Raw genomic sequence first — 21,854 nt, forward strand, 5'->3', positions numbered from 1 at the left:
TTGGGTGGGGCTTTGTGGGCTTAAGGGGCTCTAGGGATGGGAGGATGGGTCAGATGGCCCAAGAAATTGGGAGGAGGGTGGGGGGAACATCTGAAAATAGAAGATTGTCAGGTATGTGGTTGAAACTATAATGTTGAGAAAACTCTTTAGAAAATATAATAATGAAGGTTATCTGTTTAAGATACTTAAGGGAGGGGGGCATCTGACACAGGGCAGGCTTCTAGGGAATGTGTGAGTGCTCATTTTGTCATAGTGGGTTATATCATTGGGAGGAGACCCATACAATGAGTGAAAGTATATCCACATCCTGGTGAGGAGTGATGTTCTCAAATAGAGGGAAGTATATTTCTCAAGACAGAATTGGTGGCTCCCAGTGAATTAAGGCAGTTGAGCATGTCAAGCCCTCAACATTGTTGCAAGTATCCCTGAATATGGTCCTTCAGGTAATGAAGATTGATTGTCACTGTGGTCCCTGAGGGGAGGGGGAAAGAGGTATTGAATAGATAGAATCAGTGTAACTATGGGGCAATGGAAATTTTTCACAAGATCATGCAATGATGGATGTAGGACATGTTAAATTTCACCAAAAATTATATAAGTCTATAGGCTAAAATGTAAACCACAGTCTAAATCATAATATAACTAAAAATTTAGAAAATTGTATAGTCTAAAATATAAACCATAATATAAACCTAAATGGAACTATGTTTAAAAGCTATTGTTTCAATATCTATACATCAGCTGCAGCAAATATAATATGAAAATGTAAAAAGATCATTGCTGAGAAAAGGACAAACTGTTTAATGTTGGATATGTGGGAGTACTATATATTGTATATATGATTTACTGTGATCTAAATGTTTTGTGAAGACAAACTTAATAATTAGGGAAAAAAAGGAAAAGAAAGGATGTAGACACTGAGGAAGAAATGGAAGAAATTGCTTTACCACTGTACATACAGGGCAACACGTATTACAGTGATGAAAGGCAAAACATCAAAAACAAAGCTTTTTCATTTTTTCCCTTTCTGATATCCCCATTTATTTCTACTTTATTTAATTTTTCTGAATTAGTATGTATTCTATATCTAACCTTTAAACCTATCACTGTATTCCATTTTACTATTAATGGAACCTGGCAAAAGGCTTCATTTTTGAAGAAGTTTTGGGCCACAGAGAGGTTCACCTATGGCAGGGGAGGAACACTGGTGTGGGATGTTATTGGTGGTGGGCACATGGTTGGGAGGGAATTCTCCAGGGCATGTATACAGGGTACAAAAAAAGACTTGGATATTTTCATAGTAGTTACAATTAAAAACGACAACTGAGGGAGTGCTAAGTTCCTAGCCAGGGGAGTTCTATCACATTCCCCAATGGAACAGCAACAATCCCCCAACTGCAATGGCAAAGACCAATAAAGCATGGTCCAACAATGAGCCCTTGATTCTGATGACTATGCTTACAAGGCTGTGCACCTGAAATATGAACTAGGCCTAGAGCTGCAGGGTATCTAAGAGTTACCTCCTGAGAGCCTCCATGTTGCTCAAATGTGGCCATACTCTAAGCCAAACTCAGCATGTAACTGTATTACCTTCTCCCAGTGTGGAACATGACTCCTGGGGATGAACCTCCCTGGCCACCAAGGGATTACTGCCAAGCACCATCTGATGATGTAACTAGAAAGAGACCTTGAATAAAAGGGTCAATTCAGACCAGCAGAACATCTCAGCCTACATGTAATATCGGTGTTAAAAACTGCTTTTTGACCTTGAATAAAATGGGGAAATTGAAAGGACAAATGAGTTTATATGGCTATGAGTCTCCAAAAAAGAGTTGGGAGGTCATCAGAGAGGTCACGCTTATGCTTGTCTCAGCAGGGTACCAGAGACAGCCAAAGTAGTACTAGTTCACTGAGGTACTAGTTCACTGAGGGCTACAGAGATCCACAGCTTCTATGGTCATGGCAGATGGCTCTGGAGTTCAGTGCCATGTCTGTTGGCCCTCTTTGGAGTTTGTGTTCCTGAGTGTGATGGAGTTGGACTCAGAAGTGACCTTTCTACACAAGCCTCTTCTGTCACTTTTACTGAACCTGTGGTTGGTGCTGGGGTTGGTGTATACTCAGGAGACCTGAATCTCTGGACTGTCCATGTGACAGCCAGGCCCTGAGCCTCAGCAAACTTGCAACTCCTATCCTCTGTTTTATTGGGCTTACCCCAGCCAGTGAACAGGGAGGTGAAGAAGGTTAACCACCATACCAGGGAGCCAAGAATGCCTACAACTGCAAGTAGAAGAATTGCATCCATCATCCATGTGGAATCTAAGCCCCCTCTCGATATAGAGGTGGAGTGGACATAACCATCCCAGGGTCCACAGGATGGAGGAATAGAGTATGGATTGGCGTGGACTTGCTGATATTCTACTGTGGAACTATTGCGGTTAATAATGGAAGAAGTTGTGGCATTGATGTGGAAAAAGTGTGGCTGCTGAGGGTAGGGAGAGGGAGGAGGAGATATGAAGTGGGGACATTTTCAGGACTTGGAGTTTTCCTGGGTGGTACTGGAGGGACAGATGCTGGACATTGTATGTCCTGCCATGGCCCACTGGGTGGACTGGGGGAGAGTGTGAACTATGGTGTGGACCATTATCCATGTAGTTACAGCGGTGCTCCAGGGTGTATTCACAAAATGCAATGAATGTCCCGTGATGATGAGGGAGGTTGTTGATGTGGGAGGAGTGGGATGAGGGGGTTGGGGGTTATATGGGGACCTCATATTTTTTTAATGTAACATTTAAAAAATAATAAAGAGAGAGAGAAAAAAATGTCCCTCAATAGGATTGCTGTGGAGATTAAACCAGATGGTCCACAGAAAATGCCCAGCTCTATGTCTGGACATTGTAAGGGCAGAACAAATATGACTTTATTATCATCACTGTCAGTGTTTAATTGACTGGGTTAGTTTCCTGTTGCCACTGTAACAATTGACCATATATTAGTGGCTTAAAACAATGAAAATATATTCTTTTTCAGTATCGAAGATCAGAAGTCCAAAATCAGTTTCACTGGGCTAATGTCAAGGCAGAACTCTTTCCTTCTGGAGGTTCTGAGGAGAGAATCAGTTTCCTCATTTGTCTGTTTTTTTTTTTTTTTTTCAGTTTCTAGTGATTTCCTGTATTCCTTGGCTTATGGCCCCTTCTTCCATCTCCAAAGCTCCAATCTCTGCTTTCATCATCATATAGCCTTCTTCTCTTACTCTGATTCCCATGGGTCCCTCTTATAATGACTGCCATGCTTACAATGGGCCACCAGGATAATACAGGATGATTTCCCCATCTTAAGATCCTTAACTAACCACATCTGCAAAATCCACTTTTGCCATGTAATGTAACATTCATAGGTTCCTGAGATAAGGATGATGATATCTTTGGGGGCAATTATTCAACCAACCATATTGACTAATCAGATTATTGAATATCATTAAAATAATCGGGTCCATATTGCTAAGATGCAGAATAGTGAGTGTAAACTCTAAGGATACAAGGGTTTGAGACACTAACCAAACAAATCATTCTAGAAGACTAAAAGTTATTTTTTCCTATAATATTCATTCCCTCCTATCCAGCACTATCTTGCATCACTTACTTATGAAGGAAGATATAATTCAAATACATGGAATTGAAGAGCATTATCCTCAAATTGAGATAGACCTGGGTTCACAGTCCAGCTCTGCCACTTGCTAGCTGGCCTTATGACCTTGGGAAAATTACATGATTGCCTTATATTGTATTCCCCCAGTATTTCCTACTACAAGGATTTGAGGCAGTAGTTAACTTAAAAGGTGAACTCATGGAGCATTGATGGGGAGTGGGGAAATGAGTCAGAGAATGGAAGGAAACCAAAAAGCATGTGTTACCCCGCAGGCAACTGACTCCTGTGGGCTAAGGCGTGAACTCTGGGAGGCAGTGTAGAACTTGCCTCTGAGGAATACTACGTGGTGGGAGGAAACTTTCATTACTGACTTTAATCACTGACTAAGGGCCGACCCCTGTGGCATTATCTCCAGCACCTCCAGCCTGAATCCACAAGCAAGCTGGGAAAGCCCTGGGAACAGGTGTTTGCATAGAGCCCCTTCCTCCCAATCTGGTGAGGATGCTGAGTGCATGGAGGAGGTAAGTGGAGCACTGACAGCATCTGCTAGCATGACCCTTCTTCTGAAAACCAAGGGTAATGGTACTCACATTGTAGGGGTTTGGGGAAAATCAGCAATTATGTGTTTAAGCACCTACTAGTATGCCTGGCTCATAATTGTTTAACAACTGATTGCTCTTGAGTAATAATTATATCAAAGGTTTCCCTGCTTATGAAATTAGTTTATGCTTGGGAGGAGCATATAACCTTTCTCAGCCCCAATTTTATCTCTAAATTAAGGCAGGGTAGGGGTGATAGGGAAGTGAACCATCTTTGTGCTTATTCCCAGGACTAGTAATCTTATTCTTGATGACTTAGTTCCCCTTGTTCTTTGGCACTAGAATTTTCCTTTAACCTCTGTGCTGTTGATTGTGAACCCACCTGGTCTAATTTGGTCACTTGCAACTTTTAGGTTTTTTTAGTAAATCATGGTAGCCACTGAAGAAGCTTTGAGTAACCTCAGTTACTACTAGGTTATAATGAACAGAAATCTCAGAAAAATACTGTCACAAATAAAACATCCATTAAGTAAATAGTCATTAGCAAGCAAACACACACACATACACACACACAGTTCATATGACCTTTCAGCTCAAGCATTTTAGGTGCTCTCATCCCCACTTTGCACAAAATGTTCACTAAAGACCATCGTGAAGATTCTCAGGGCAGGACTCTGGGCAAAGGACTATTTAAGGATTTTGCCTAGGTTGTCATCCCTGAGGGTACAGACTGTAGGCTTAATTGAATTATTGGACCCTGTTTGAGCAAAGGGGAATGTCTCTAAAATACTTCTGCCAATTCTCATTTAATGGACACTTTTAATTTCACTAATGAGAGCCCATTTCTAACACTCACCATACTACGTAACAGGCTACTAATTCCATCAATTTAAAATAACTCCTTTATGACTTTGAGTATGTTAACTGGAAAAGCATTGCTTGTGGGTTGAGATGCAGGTGCCATAAACCTGAGGTAGCTGATTGGCAAGACTACCCCTGCCTTGTGCTTTCTTGATAAGCATGCAGGCAGCACCTGGGTTATAGCTTAACCCAAGAAATGGCAATAGGTATCGAAGTATACATGCTGATGTATTTTATAGTAAATTACAGACATTATAACAATATGATAATTTTACTAGGAATTTAAAGAGATAGTAGAAGCAAAATATTGCCCAATCCACAGTATTACTGCAGTTTAGCAAAGCTTCTGTACTTCTTCAATACCTTAACACAATTAAAAATGTTGGTCTTATGGATTTTAAAATAAGATTTAAGAAGAAAACAGTTTGATACTCTAGATTTAGCATCATAAGACTGATTTTATATTTCATCTCCATAATAGCTTTTAATAATATCATTCACCCTAGAGTTGTTTAATTCCTATATTGTACTTTCATCCTGCCCAAATCTCATAAACTTCCGCAGCTATTTGGTCATTCTGCTTAGTTTCCAAAATGCAGTTGCATAAAACATTACCTTCTGTGACTTCAGCCTTTTCATCAGTGAATGCCAAAATGTGTCCTCATCTTCCTCACTATTGGAATGGCACAATACTTCACAGATTTATAATAGCCTCTCCCTGGAAGACCATGACTGTGGAGACTGTCTGCCCTGAATTTTGATGATGGTTGCGTATGAACGGAGTGGATTATGAATCTGCAGAGATTGGAGGGTTTGAATTCTGTACAGGAGAGATTGTCTGTGTCCTTAATCTATATGGGTGAGCATTAGTGATTGTAAAATCAGCAAAACTGTGGACCAGGCACTGTGCTTACCTGTAGGGCATACTGTCAGACTTTTGGAGATTTCCTTCATATCCTGGGAAAGTGGCAGGTTTCCCAAGTGATGAGTACCTGGATTCCAAACCCTATTTCTACCAGTGATAGACCAAAAGGCCTTGGGAAACTCAGCCTTGGACTTTAATCATTCACTTATTATCACATTTTTATTGTGCACCAACTACTATTAGCCATCTTCCAGGTGTTTCGGAGACCTTGATGAATGAAACAAAGATCCCTGCTCATATTCTAGAGCTGTTCCTGATTTGGTAACTACTAGCCACATGTGACTATTTCAATTAAAATATCAACTTAAGTTAATTAAAATGAAATAAAATTTAAAATTCAATGATTTGGTCATTCTAGCCTCATTCCAAGTGCTTCAGTGGTCATGTGTAACTGGTGGCTACTATGTTGGACAGAAAGTTCTATTGAATGATGATATAAGAAAAACAGATATGAAATAAGTAAAGTACAGAATGTCAGGAAGCAGTGATTGCTATGGAAAAGAGAAGAGTGGATTAGGAAGTCCTGTGGGTAGAGACAGGTTATAGTATTCAATAGAGTGGTCAAGATAAACCTTTCTGAGAAGGTGAGATTTAAACGAAGACCTGAAGGAGGTGAGGGAGTTGGCTGAGAAGATAACTGAGGGAAGAGCCTGACCAGGCAGCCAGAACAAAGGTTCTAAATCAGAAACATGTTGACATCTTCCAGGAATTGCAAGGAGATTAATGTGACTGGAGCTGAGTGAGCAAGAGAGAGGCAGCTAAGACCAGAGATGAACATGGCCTAGAAAATGTAGGACTTTGAATACTATTAATAGCTTTGACTTTTCCTCTGCCTGAAATGGGAGGTGGTGGCAGGGTCTAGAGCAGAGGAACAATATGATCTGCCATATTTGAACAATATCACACTGGTTTCTGTATCAATAATAGACTAAAAGGGACAAGAGTAGTATCAAGAAGACCCATGAGAGGGAAGCAGACTTGGCCCAGTGGTTAGGGCGTCCATCTACCACATGAGAGGTCTGTGGTTCAAACCTGGGCCTCCTTGACCTGTGTGGAGCTGGCCCACATGCAGTGCTGATGCACGCAGGGAGTGCTATGCCATGCAGTGTGTCCCTGCGCAGGGGAGCCCCACACGCAGGGAGTGCACTCCATAAGGAGAGTCGCCCAGTGAGAAAGAAAGTTCAGCCTGCCTAGGAGTGGCGCTGCACACATGGAGAGCTGACACAACAAGATGACACAACAAAAAGAAACACAGATTCTTGTGCTGATGACAACAACAGAAGTGGACAAAGAAGAACACGCAGCAAATAGACACAGAGAACAGACAACTGGGGGGGGCGGGTAGGGAGAAATAAATAAATAAATAAGAAGACCTATGAGAAGGCTATTGCAGTAGTCCAGACAAGAGATGATTAAGGTTTGTAGCAGGATGTATAGTAGCTGAAGTGGTGAGAAACAGTCATATTCTGGATATATTTTGGTGATACAGCAAATATTATTTCCTGATAGATTGGAAGAGTATAGGATGACTCCAAGGTTTTTCATCTAAGGAATTGAAAGATGGAGTTGATATAAACTGGAGCAAATTTGGGAAAGATCAGGAATTCTTTTTTGGACATGTGTGAGTTTGAGATGCCTGTTAGACATTTCAGTGGAGATGTCAAGTAGAGAGTACAGAGTTAAGGAAGAGATCTGAGCTGGAAAAGACATTTGAGAATCATCAGCAATAAGGCCATAGGGCTGGATGAAATCACAGGGCTGTGAGTATAGATAGAAGAAAGCAAGGACTGACCCCTGCCAATTCCAACATTAAGAGGTTGGAGATAAGATAAAAGAGGGAATCATGTAAATGCATTGCCTTCCCCCCAGCATGGGACATGGCTCCTGGGGATGAGCCTCCCTGGTGCTGAGAGATTACTACCAAGCACCAGCTGATGATGTAACTAGAAAAAGACCTTGAATAAAGGGGTCAATTCAGACCAGTAGAATATCTCAGCCTACATGTAATATCAGGTGTTAAAAACTGCTTTTTGACCTTGAATAAAAGGGGGAAATGGAAAGGACAAATGAGTGTATATGGTTATGAGTCTCCAAAAAAGAGTCAGGAGGTCATCAGAGGGGTCATGCTTATGCATGCCTCAGCAGGGTCCCAGAGACAGCCAAAGTAAGTACAAACCCAGGTACTGGTTCTCCTGAGGGCTACAGAGACCCACAGGTTCTATGGTCATGGCAGATGGCTCTGGAGTTCAGTGCCATGTCAGTTGGCCCTACTTTGGAGTTTGTGTTCCTGAATGTGATGGAGTTGGACTCAGATGTGACCTTTCTACACATGCCTCTTCTGTCACTTTTACTGAACCTGTGGTTGGTGCTGGGGTTGGTGTATACTCAGGAGACCTGAATCTCTGGACTGTCCATGTGACAGCCAGACTCTGAGCCTCAGCAGACTTGCAACTCCTACCCTCTGGCTTATTTGACTTGCCCTCACCAGCTAACAAGGAGGTGAAGAAGGTCAACCACCACACCAGGGAGCCAAGAGTGCCTACAACTGCAAGCAGGAGAATTGCATCCATCATCCATGTGGAATCTAAGCTCCCTCTCGATATAGAGTTGGAGTGGACATAACCATCCCAGGGTCCACAGGATGGAGGAATAGAGTATGGATTAGAATGGACTTACTGTATTGTGATTAGTAAGGGAAGAAATTGTAGCATTGATGTGGAGAAAGTGACCACAGTACCTGCTGAGGGTAGGGAGACGGAAGAAGAAATATGATGTGGGGGCATTTTCAGGATTTAGAATTGTCCTGGGTGGTACTGCAGGGACAGATGCTGGACATTGTACATCCTGCCGTGGCCCACTGGGTGGACTGGGGGAGAGTGTAAACTACAGTATAAACCATTATCCATGTGGCGTAGCAGTGCTCCAAAATGTATTCACCAAATGCAATGACTGTGCCATGATGATGAAAAAAAAGAGGGAATCAGTAAAGAGCTGAGAAGGAGAAGACAGTGAGGAAGGATGCAAACCAGTAGAGTATGGTATCCTAGAAGCCAAGTGGAGAAAGTATATTAAGGAGAAGAGAGCGAGACCCTGTGTCACACGTGGCTACACCGGAGGTAAAGTGAGGAATGAGAGCCAATCATTGGATTTATTCAACTGAGTTATTGGTGACTTTAACAAGCAGTTTTAACGCATGGTGAGGAATAAATCATGGTGTGAGTATGTTTAAAGGAGAATAGGGTGAGAAGAGTCAGACATATTGACGATAGACCGGTCTTCAGTGGAATTTTGCTGCAAAGAGGAATAAGTAGTTGATTGTGTACCCCTAACATTTATGGGGTCTAGGACAAAAGAACAAATGGAGGCCTATGAAGTATATCTAAATATGTAAATGTTATATATCAAGCTATTAATAACAAACTGTGAAATATTAGTAACATATATTCTTTCCATTCCAATGGCAAATATACCTCCATAAGAATTTGGAAAACCAGGTTTAGATTTAGCATCCTTGTACTTTGGAGTTCCATGCCAGAACATGGTCGCAAAGGGAAAGAGCCTGTGGTCAACACCCTTCCCTTTCAAACCTCAGCTCCATCTCCTATAGCAATGGGCCTTGTGTGCTTGTGTGTAGACACCCAGCCTGGGTGTCTTGTTCTGTCCACACCTCCTATAAATGGCTATCCCTTGGATATCTGTCAAGTCTAAGGGTGTATAAATTAGTAATATGGTTTTCCCTAGGATACATGAACCCTAAGAAGAGAACTATGTAGGTCCTGAATCATTTGGGAAGGGAATTCTGGGGTCCAAGATACCCAAGAGTATGGTCTAGAAAACATAGAACATCTGCTCTGCATAAGTACTTCCCTCATCCTGCAGACTCCTCACACCTAGGGAAGTATGTGGTGGAAGTAGAGCCAGAATGGGGCTCTTTAGGTTCTTAAAGGTTCAAGAACAGGGGCCCTCTCTCCTTCTGTCAAGGCAGTATGGAGCTGTTAGGAGAAATGGGGTGGAGAAAAAAAAGTTGAAGAAATAACAGCATGTGTGTTTGCTCATGAGAATAATCTAGTAAAGAGGGAAAACAGAAGATCTGGAAATAGAATTAATGAAGCAATTTCTTGAATAGGCAAAAGGAAAGAGGATCTAGCACACCCAGGTAGAAACTGGCTTTGGATATAAGCTGAAGTAGTTCTATGATAACAGGTGGGAAGCCTGAGTATGGGGATGCTGATGCTGATGCTGATGCTGAAGCTGATGCTGATGCTGGTGAGGGAGAGTAGATGTGGTGGTAAGATGTGGACATTCTCGCCAGTCAATTAACACTCATTTCCAGAAAAATCCGGGATTAAGACTGCTTTGCCACATGCTATTTTAGTTCAAGTTTACTTTTCTCATTAATTTAGTCTCTCTGTAACATTTCACCAATGATTCTCTGTTCTTTTTAAGTATATTAAATACATATGCTACACATTGTATAGCTTTTCACCTTCACAATTTCTCCATGAGGACACTGAGGCGCAGAGAAACAATGATTTGTTAAGAGACACACAGCCAGTAAGTGGTAGAAACAGTTCTGCTCTCATTTCCTTCTGATTCACGATGTATCAAGCAGCTCCCTCTGGCCTTTTTTTTTTTAAGATTTATTTATTTATTTATTTATTTCCCCTTCCCACTCCCCATTTGTCTGCTCTCTGTGTCCATTCACTGTGTGTTCTTCTGTGACTGCTTCTATCCTTATCAGCGGCACCGGGAATCTGTGTTTCTTTTTGTTGCATCATCTTGTGTCAGCTCTCCGTGTGTGCAGCACCATTCTTGGGCAGGCTGCATGTCCTTTCACACTGGGTGGCTCTCCTTATGGGGTGCGCTCCTTGCGCACGGGGCTCCCCTACCCGGGGGACACCCCTGAGTGGCAGGGCACTCCTTGTGCGCAACAGCACTGTGCATGGGCCAGCTCCACACGGGTCAAGGAGGCCTGGGGTTTGAACTGCGGACCTCCCATGTGGTAGGCGGGTGCCCTATCCATTGGGCCAAGTCTTCTTCCTTGGCCTTTTAAATATATCTCTTGATATAGGCAGCTGAGAGTCCCTAACTAAGCGTTTTTATTTTTAAAGTTTTTCAGGAATTATTTCAATTAAAAAACCAATAAAAGAACTGAAAGTATGAATAAGAACAAAACAGCTCCTTTTTTTTTTGCAAATTTCATTTTTTAAGTATCAAAATGCATAACGTCTTTTCAGATACTGAAACCTATGACAGTTTGTGCCCTTTGTCTAATACAATCACTTTCTGAATAGTCAAGTGATTTCAGCAATTACCTCCACACACCCAAATCCTACCGTGATTGGAGAGGAGGCAGTAGGGAAGGGGTGGGAGGAGATGAGGCACTGAAGTAAGTCTCCTCATTTGTAAAATGAGAATAAAAACCACTTTTCTGTCACTCACAGAGATTTGATTGAGATAAATTGTAAAACATAGCCTGACTTCATAACTTCATGGAATAAAAGGAGTTAAAAATAGTTAGGTAATATTTAAAATAGTACTTTGTAACAAAAGCTCATAGAAACTTGGAAGTGGAGATACCCCACCACATTTTTGCAAGGACTTCAGTCCTTGTCTCACAGTCTCCCTCCCTATACATCATGCGCCATCATCCTTAGTGACTTGGTCTTCCAACACTGAGTGTTACCATGTTCAACATACTTTGGAACACATCATCATTTGCAGTTGCTCTCCTTCAAATATCTTGAACCCTAATGCCACCTTCACTGTCCAACACTGCCTTATACTTATCAGTTTATGATAAACTTATCAGCTTATGCCTTCCAAACTTGAGCTTCTTCTTCCTTACTTCCAGACAAACCCTTCCCTAATTTCCCTTGGCCCTGCCCTATCTCATCCCCACCTCTGGATACAACCCATTTCAAATGTGCTCTCAACGGTCACCACATACTTCCATTCTCCATGCCTTGCCAGTCCCTTGTCTTGGAAATTAACTCCATTATCAATCTTTGCTACATAGCCCTCAATGCAATTCTGTAGTTTTGCATTCATCTCAAGCATGCATCTCCTTTCAAATTCTGTACAGTATCTGTTCTGAATCGCTTCATGTTCTTCAGACCCCAGCCCTACCCCCTTTCACTTTCACTAGACACCTCTCCTCCTGCTGAATTGGGGTATTAGAGGACATCCATCATGAGCACCCATGACTTTCTTCTCCCGTCGAGCTTTGCAATTTCACTTAGTCCTCCATCTTCTCTCCCTAGAGGTAGCTGGTTTCCTTCTCCTTTCTAAGGGCAAGCCATTCATGTCTACCAGAACAATATTCTATGAATGATCTCCTCTCTTCCTCAGTTATTCTACCCTTTGGCTTACAAACATGCTCTAATCAAACACAAACAAACAAAACTTCTCTAGGCTTTTCAAGCCCCTTAAATTACTATTCAATTTCCCTTCTTCTTCTTGGCAAATTGTGTGGGATGTGTAGTCAGTGATTTCTGCTCCTGCTGCTCCAGTCACTATTCAAACCTCAGCCTACCTTTCTTAGCTTACTCACATGTCCTTCCTGAGACCCACAATGCATTTTTTCCACTCCTACCTTTTATCTACCTGTTTCATCCACCTGATTTTCCCCCACCCATTCTCTAAAGGTCACCTCCCATGAAGCCTTACTCAAGGAGCACTTCCACAAAGGCCTGATGTCTCTTTACCCAGCTCCTACTTTTCCCCATTTTTTTGTTGTTTCGGTTTTTTTTGGTTATTGTTGTTTCTACCCAATTTTTACAGGGAGGTAATTGCCACACGGTAAAATCAGTTCGGTAAGTTTTAGTAATCATGTATACCCATGTAACCACCATACAAAGATGTAGCATTTCCATCATCCCAGAAAGTTTCCTCATTCTCCTTTCCATTCAACTCCCACCCTCACTCCCATCTCCAGAGACAACCACAATTCTGATTTCTGTCACCATAGAGTAGTTCATCTGTGCTTCAGCTTCATATAAATGGAATATTTCTTTGGCTCAACATCCTGTTTTTGAGAGTCATCCAAGTTGTTGCATTTGCCAGTAGTTCATTCCTTGGAATTTATGCATAAAGCAAGTGTGTCCATCCTGGTACAAGTTTTTCGTGGATATATGTTTTATTTTTCCTTGGGAAAAATACCTAGGAGTGGGATTGCTAAGTTATAGGGTATATTGATGTTTAACTTTTTAAGTAACTCTCAAAATCCAAAGTGGTTTTGCCATTTTGCATTGTCTACATTTCCACCAGTGGTGTATGAGAGTTCCAGCTGCTCCATATCCATTTCTTACTTTTGTGTCTTCATTCATGTTTTTTGTTGACATTTTTGCCGAGTGTTATGTGAGTGTCTTATCTCCCCTGCTGCTCTGAGAGCTTCTTAAGGACTACAGTCATGCCTCAGTCATCTTTGTACACCCACAGTCTAGCCTTCCTTAGAGCTGGCACCCTCTAAACCTGCACAGAACAGAATAAAATGGAACCAAGTGAAGGAGCCAGGGGCTCTGGGAGTTCAGTGCAGACAACTGAGTGGCTCAGCTAAATCAATAAGTTCCGACTCACCCAGCGGTGTATTACAATATTGTAGCTTGAATGCATGGCTCCTGGGGCCATTTGTTATAGTCTTCAGGAAAGGCTTTTTATCAGATTTATAGCAGCAAATTATTGGATTTCTTTTCCAACATAAAAAATAGCTATTTGCAGCCTTTTGAAGCTAGGTAAATGAGCCATTGATCTTACCTGTGGAAGACTGCGAGATATTTTTGTACTGTCTTAACTTCCGATATTCTATGATAGGAGCCCACCTCTCAAGCCAAGAGGGTCTAATTATTATTCCCTGGGCAAACCCTATCCATATCCTCTTCCACAACTTTTCCCACAGTATGGAAAAAAATTGGAATGCTTTCTCCTCCTCCCTCCCAGAAGCTAAATCTTCAAGGCCTGGCACAAATGCCAATATCCCTATGAAGCTTTCCCATCTGCTTCACCCATCAGTAACTCTTCTCTTTTATGAATTATTATAACTTTCCCAGGATGGGATGATGGCCCCATCATAGCTTCCAGGGTTTCTAGATTAATAGGGGCATCCCAGAGCCAAAGAGAACATTGCAAATGACAAGTACACCTCAGATGTCCGTGACTGTGTCCCAGAGGGCCAGTTGCTGTTCAAATCTTCTCTTTTGACAATCTGTACTCGAAATGAACCACTCTGCTAACCAGTACTGCCTGCCTCCTGCTATCATCTTGAAGTAATAAACTGCTTCAGACCATGTTCACCACTCTACAGTCAGTCCAGAAGTTGAGTTGCATTCCAGAGCACATGTGAAAGCATTCAGTCCTCTGGGTGTGTGGGCCAGCCCTGAATAATATGGCTCCACTTATGCCAGCAGTACAGGGGTGCTCATTTTCCAGGGGAGACATAGGAACAGTTGGCATAAATTTGGGAACTATCTTGAACAAGACAAGAGAGGGCCCTAACAACTCTCCTGGCTTTATTCTCTCTTGTTCTCTCCTATTCTCTTTCAAAACAATCCAGCCCCCTGTCTTTTCCTTCATATGCTCTGGGCAGATATCCCTTGATGAAGAGAACAGATGTCTTCCTGAAAGACAGCCTGGAAAGCAGAATTTATGTCTTCTCTTTAGGTTCCTATTGTCTACAATGGACTCCAGAGAACCCTTCATCTTTAAAGTGGGAGCTGGAGTTACCACCTCCCATGCTTTCTTACATTGCCCTCCTGACAACATGATTGCCTCTTCACTTGGTTATGGTACTCTGCTCTTTCCCCACCTCTCATTCCCTACAAAAAAGGTTTATTCATTCAAAAATATTTAACACCTGTGTTTCTGCTAGGTAATCTGAAGTTAGAAGTCCAACAATTTTCTTTTTTTTTTCTTTATTTTTTTAATGTTACATTCAAAAAATATGAGGTCCCCATATACCCCCAACTCCCTCACCCCACTCCTCCCCCCATAACAACCTCCTCAATCATCATGAGATATTCACTGCATTTGGTGAATACATCTCTGAGCACCGCTGTACCTCATGGTCAATGGTCCACATCATAGCTCACACTCTCCCACAGTCCACCCAGTGAGTCATGGGAGGACATACAATGTCCAGTAACTGTCCCTGCAGCACCAACAATTTTCAAGAGAGAAATGGTGCCCACTCTAGGAACTTATGTTTTAGAAAGAGATACCGATCTGAGAAAAAGTACAGGAAACAGGAAGGAAACATAGGAGGAGCACTGAGTCAAGGCTTGGGAAGTCTGGGAAGCCTTCAAAGAAGAGGTGACATTTAAGCTGGGGCCTAACGGACAAGTCAAAGTTACCCAGAAGTCAGTTGAGACACATGGGGGTGGAGTGAGGATGGAGTTACATATCGAAGACACTGTGTGGGAACACTTGGAGACTGACAAGAGCATGGCACAGTAAGGAACTGAAAGAATCTTGGAGTGTTTGGAAAGGAAAATGCAAGACAGAGTGATGGGAGATGAGGCTGGAAAAAAACAATAGTGGTAATAGTAAAGATTCTCTGGTAAGTCTTGTAAGTTCTGATAAGGAGCAGAGACTTCTCATAGCAAAGAGGAGACATCTGAAATCGACAAGTAGGGTAGTGAGACCTTCCCTTTTGTACTTAGCAAGGTCACTTGGTCAGTAGCATTGGTAGCGTGGATTGGAAAGGCAAAGTTAGAACAGACAGGAAGACCAAGCAAGTGCAGATGAGAGGATGGATGGGTTAGTGATGCCATGACCTGATGACACAATGTAAGAGTTGAAGAAGAAGAAAGGGCAAAGCATGAGGCATGACCCACTGAGATAATGGTGCACATTCACAGAAGCAAGGAGCACAAGGAACTCCAGGTTTGGGCTCAGAATGAGCTGCCCTTTGGCAGTTTGTGTAAGAGCCTCACCAGAATTTTGGGCCAGTGAGGGTATAAATCATCAGTACTTCTTCAGTAATGCTGCCTCGGAATGGATACAGCCCAGGAGAAGAGGAGACTGAAATTTTAAGGAATTGGCAGAGAAAGAGAAGCCTATAAAGAAGACTGAGAAGGAGTGGGTAGGGAAATGGAGCAAACAAAGAGAGGGGATCATTCTGACAGAGGCCAGTGGCAGAGGCCAAGAAGCACAGAATAATCAACCAGGCCCAATGTTCCAGGAAGACACTTTTATATCCTTTCGATTGAAAGAGCCGGAAGGTTGATCTTGGCAAGTACAATTTCAGTGGAATGGTGGGAATGAAGCAGATTGAAAAGTCAATAGGAAATAGAGACTGCAAGTAAGGAAACTCTCTCAAGGGGTTTGGCCATTAAGGGAGGAGACAAAGAACAGAAGCTAGAGGGGTTGTGGGGCCGAAGGATGGGCTTTTTAAGATGGAAGAAACATAAACAGGACTTTAGTGCTCTTTAGAACGAAGTAGGAGGATGAATGGAGTCTGTGGTGAGAGGATTAAGCAAATAGCAGATGGAAGAATATAGGCATGATGTTGACTGTCTTACAAAATTGATAACCACAAAATTCTAGAATAGTGGGCCATATTTCTTAAGCAAAAATACTCAATTTACAAAAGGCTTAGAGAATTCAGTTCTATGTGGTTAGAGGCTGCACAGTGGGCAGGCTCTGGAGCAAACTCCTGGGTTCCATTTCCAGCTGAGGGTGGTTGGTAGAAGGTACCTAGTCTCTCTGCTGAAATGGAGATAATCATACTTGCCTCTAGATTCTTGTGTTGATTCAATGAAATAAGGCATGTAAAGTACATGCCACACTAGGCAAGCCCTCAATGAACGTTGAGAGCAATAATCATATATTGAAGCCTGAGGTTACAGGAAAATAACTTATTTTATGGTTTCTCACCCAAACTGCTACAGATACTGAAAAACATGTCCTTGTACTTGTTGTTTTCTAAATTGTTGAAAATCAGATCTGTCCTGAAATCTGGAGAAACAATGTTTGTATTCTTGGCTCCCAGATGGGCAACAGAAACGCCCATCATAAGGGCAGTGGGAGAAATCTCTTCTGGGTTCCTCTCTTGTTTCATCCCAAAGCCTTTCCTTTAGTTTTCAAAGGAGATTTCACTGGGTGGGGTGCCAAGTGCTGGGGATTTCATAATACTCCCAACCCCAGGAACCAGATTTGGGTAATTGCAGTGGTGAAAATTTGAATTGTCTTTGGAAGGGGTCCAGTATTGTTTGTCTGTCAAACCATCTGCATGTTGGCAGAGCTGAAAATATAGGAGATGAGGAATGTGAGAGTATTCAAAGTAGGTGGCACATGGTTGGTGATGCATAAGTACTGGCTTCCTTCCTTCTCTTCCTTTCTGGAAGGTAGCATGACAGAGCGGAAGGCATAAGGGATCTGTTCTCAAACCTTAGCTCCTTTGTTGAACAGAAGTGTGAACTTGGGCGATTTACATATCATCTTGGACCTTCATCTTTCCTCATCTGTGAACCAAGTCTGATAATGCCCACCACACACATTAAACAAGATGACTATGTGAAAGTACCAGGCACACAGCAGTTATTCCGTATTTGTTTCTTATCCTTTCTCTGTGTCCCTGTTTTGTCTTAACTACTAGGTAACCATGTTTATTCTCACAAACCTGCTACATTTCTTCACTTCAAGTCAATATATCGAGTATTAGTCACACCTTATCCTACTTCATCAAATGCACAATTTGGAAGTTACACCATTACCAAGACTCAATACTGTCTTGTCAGACACCAACAGAGTTCTGTGTGGCTGCCATAGAGGTGTCATTGCCAGTTGTCAGTATTGAAATGACATACTCCTTCATTCTTAAATGAAATCTGTGCAGGTATTTTCTTTTCTATGGTTGAACATTTTGCTCTCTCCTTTAAAAACAATTACCTCATCTTGTTTCCTCTTCCTGACATGCCTCTTCTCCTCTCTCCCAGCCTGCTAACCACCATCTAGTTTCCCTGTATTGTTTGCTTAATGGGCAGTTTAATGAGTATACCATTTCCATTTTGAAATGCACAGAGCACAGACAGAAATTGGATTTCTTCCTGGACTATTTCCACCACCACCACCACCACCCCCCCTTCTCGTTTACAGCTCTCTCCCTTCTTTTCTATTCTACAACACAACTGAAATTTGCTGAACCAGAAAGGAGAGGAAGTAGCTATGAAAGGAGAGGCAATCTGCTTTCTCATTGTTTCAGGAAGAGCTGATTAGCGTCCTGCTCTCTAGCAGAGACCAAGTGCTCTAAAGATGCTCAGGGTGTCTCTTCTGTTTCCACAAAAGCCCGAGGCCCTGAGTATACAGTGCATGACAGAATCTAATTACCGAGCTAATTACTGTTACCTGTACTGCCCAACTGTTGTGTTTTGTAATCAAAAGCTGTATTGGCAGGTGTGAGTCTAATCCGGCTGAAAACTCAAGGAAGCTATTGCAGGCATATCAACCTGAAGCAATTTTACTTTAGCTACTGGGGCTGTGCTGCTCAGATTTCATGTTAGTAGAATAACAGTGACTAGCAGAGCAATTTCGAACAGCTCTGTGTCTTTTTTGAACTTGTTCTCTTTAAATACTCCATCAGTACCTGACTTTGACAGCCTTGATTTGGCATTCAAGGGAAGAGGAATCGGTGTTCTTCAGGCATGGACAGGCAGCATATATGTACTGGGTAGCAGGCGTGCTGAGCTGGATCTACATAGGTACTCGTGCCTCTCACCACCTGCTCCGTGTTCGTTCTGGCACACAGCCACAAACTGGCTTTCTGTTACCCATCTTAGCCAGCTCTAGTTAATTTATGTCTTCACCTCTCTGCTCTAGCACAGTAATATAATGGAGTTTCCACTTTAAAAATCAGCCTTAAAATCACTTTCTCTTTAAAACAGTGCCTCACTTTAAAAATCAATGATAATTATCAATGATAATTGGTTTTTAAAATGCTGAAAGAAATTCCAAGTGGAAAACAAGGCACAAGTTGCAAAAGAGGAAGAGAAATGAAGTAATAATGACAAGGACACTTTAAAAGGAGAGAGAAAAGTAAAAAAAAAAAAAGGGTGAGGTTGACAGGTGATATATTGAAAAGGGAGAAGGGGTCAAGGAAGACACGAGAGGAAAGAAAGGAGACAGAAAAAGAAATGGTACAGGCATGAGTAATGGATTCAAAGAAGGAAATAGAAAAAGTGAAGGCCAAAGTAAGAATTAGGGAGAAAAAAGTAAGGAACATCCGGGTCCCAATAATCACAGGTTATCTGTGGCCTGGGAGGAGGTAGAGGGGCTCATATACCCCTAATGAAGTTAGGTGTCTGAATCCCTTAGGACAGTCTGACAGGGAGAATGTCCTTGCAGATACTAATTCAGGCTCTGAAATAAGAACCAGACAACCTCATTACTGGGTTTGGCCAGTCTGTAATGGCAACAGAAGTCACTGATGCATAATTAAGCTGAATTTTTCTAACCAGGGTCTTAAATAAACAGTCACCAGCTGTAACTGAAAATTAGAATAAGGCTTCCAGTGAGGAGTGTTTCTAAAGGAAAAGTCTGAAAATCCTTTATGTTGCTTTTTCCGATATTTTTAGGCATTTGTGGTTCTTTAACCCTGGCTAGTATTTTAGCCACTGTTCCGCTGCTGGGCTGTGTGAATCTGTTCAGCATGTACTTTGATATTCCGCAGGACTGAGAGCTGGCCCACACCTGTGGTGGAAATGAAGCCCCTGGCAGGAATGGTAACTCTTTCAGTAACATAGAAACTTTTAAAGGCCTTGGATTCTAAAGGGACCAACATGAATTTCTCCCATTAAAGCTGGGAAATCCAGAGCAGGTCTTCTCAGCTAGCCCAAATTTGCAAAACCAAAGTTTTCTGAGGTATGTGGAGATAACAGAAGGCCTAAGAGAAATTGCAGGAAAGTGTCATTTGGCCTGTGGCCTCAGATCCAGAGTCTGGAAACTTGGCACTACCTCTTGGGCTTGCTGCTGATTTGTGCTAGCAGCTGGATGCTCTGTTGAGGCCAAGAATTGATGATCACCAGTTGCTTGTGGGTAGTTTTCCGTGTTGAGCACTGACTTCAGCTGAGCCTTTTAAGGTACTTTCTCTTATGTTTGGAGCTAAAAGCCTCTTGTTATGTGTTTCCTAGGTGAAGTGATAGTCAGATTATATGAGTGTCATCAAAAAGTAGAAAATGTAGCAATAATAATCCAGACTGATTTATATTAATCTTTGGGCTGTTTTTTCATATATACACTTTTATATTTTAATTTAGTTAGGTCTGTTTTTCTAGGAATTTCCAAAACTTCAAACAAAATTATGAGGCCCTCCTATGCACAAGTGTTGGTAAGAAGCTGTGCAGCACTCCTGTTCTTCTTCCCTGTTCCAAATAAGAATCATTATCCCCAGGAATGTAGAGTTTGGCTAGTGGTCAATTCATTCAACAGATATATATGCAGCAATTAGAGTGACCAATTCATACCATTTGGAATTTTCCCAGTTTTAGTGCTGAAATCCTGCATTCTGGGAACCCTTCAGTCCCAGACAAAGGAGAAAATTGATTGCCCTATCATCTGCCACCCTAGAAATCAAAGTGACTTCTACGCACTCATTTTAAAGTGCCATTTGAAGCCAAGGAGTCCCCTTTGTCAATTTATTTTCCTCTGGTTCAGACCTTCCTTGGATTGGGAGAGATAATAAAGTGCCATGGTAGAAGATGCTATCTACAGACTGAATCAGAGAATAAAATAAAACAAAAGGTACTGCAGTATGCCAATAAAAGTTTTATAATCCAGATTGGTTGGGGATTTGGAAATTAGATAGTAAAAAAGAAAAAGTGAATAAAAATTGACTTATTCTGTACCTGGATACCGTTTGGCACAGCAAGGAGATCATTTATGAAACGGTATCATTTCAGAAAGTTGTAAGACTGAAATACAATGTGCTTACCATCATTATATCTTTTAGCACTTTTTTTCTTGAAAATGTTCACAATAATGTGAAGGGGTAGAAGACCAGTCTGGAAGCCAACAGATAGTGGTTCTTGTCCTGGCTCAGTCACTAACAAACCATTGACCCTAGAGAATTCATTTAATATCCCCAGGTACTTGGATTTCCTCTTCTGAAAGTGAAAGTGTAGGTAAGACTTTCCCAGGAACACCTAGCAGAGGAGAAATATTAGAAGTTGGAAGACCCATGCTGTAGTCTTCACACTTCATGCACAGGTGAGTTAGTGTCTTGGTTTCCTCATAAGTAAAATGGAAAGTCATTAACAGCAGACTTCTTGTGAATATCAGGTGGCAATATAAGAAGCATGTTCAGATGTCACATTCTGTTGTCATGTAATGATCCTTACAGCTAAAGGTAGCATTTAGCATGCCCATGATTTATATTACAAGAATTGGAAAACTATAGTCCACAGGCTAAATCTGGCTTACCACCTGTTATTTTTGTTATGTTTTGTTTTAAGTCTTATTGGAACCAGCTAGGCTCATTCTTTATATATTATCTATAACTGCTTTCATGCTACAATGGCAGAGTTGAGTAGTTGCAAGCGAAGCTGTATGGCCTGCCAAATATAAAATGTTTAGTCTCTGGCCCTTTATAAAAATAATTCACTGACCGTGATCTAGCAGAAATATTGCAAGGTTGGTGTTCCAAGGTCCTGGATTCTCTTTTAAGAGTGGTGTCACAGTGAGATCCCAAGCAAATTATTTCATCTCTTTGGTTCTCTGTTTCTCTGTAAAAAGAGAAGAATACAAGTCCAGGCCCTTCTTTTCTAACAGATATGTTATTAGGATAGCTAAGAAAACAAAAGCACTGAACTTTTATAGAGGAAAGATTATTTAAAATCAAAGAATTACTCATAGATACAGTTAGATGAGTCAGAAATGATGACTGATATACTGAA

At 41.7% G+C, this 21,854-nt stretch overlaps 1 protein-coding gene across 1 annotated transcript in view; it reads left to right on the forward strand.

Annotated features, from left to right (window-relative positions):
• Nucleotides 1–21,854, forward strand: part of CPQ (carboxypeptidase Q) — a 521,738-nt gene that overhangs the window by 464,153 nt on the left and 35,731 nt on the right. The window lies entirely within an intron of this gene.

Source organism: Dasypus novemcinctus, chromosome 14, assembly GCF_030445035.2.
Source record: "Dasypus novemcinctus isolate mDasNov1 chromosome 14, mDasNov1.1.hap2, whole genome shotgun sequence".
NCBI classification, from domain to species: Eukaryota; Metazoa; Chordata; class Mammalia; order Cingulata; family Dasypodidae; genus Dasypus; species Dasypus novemcinctus.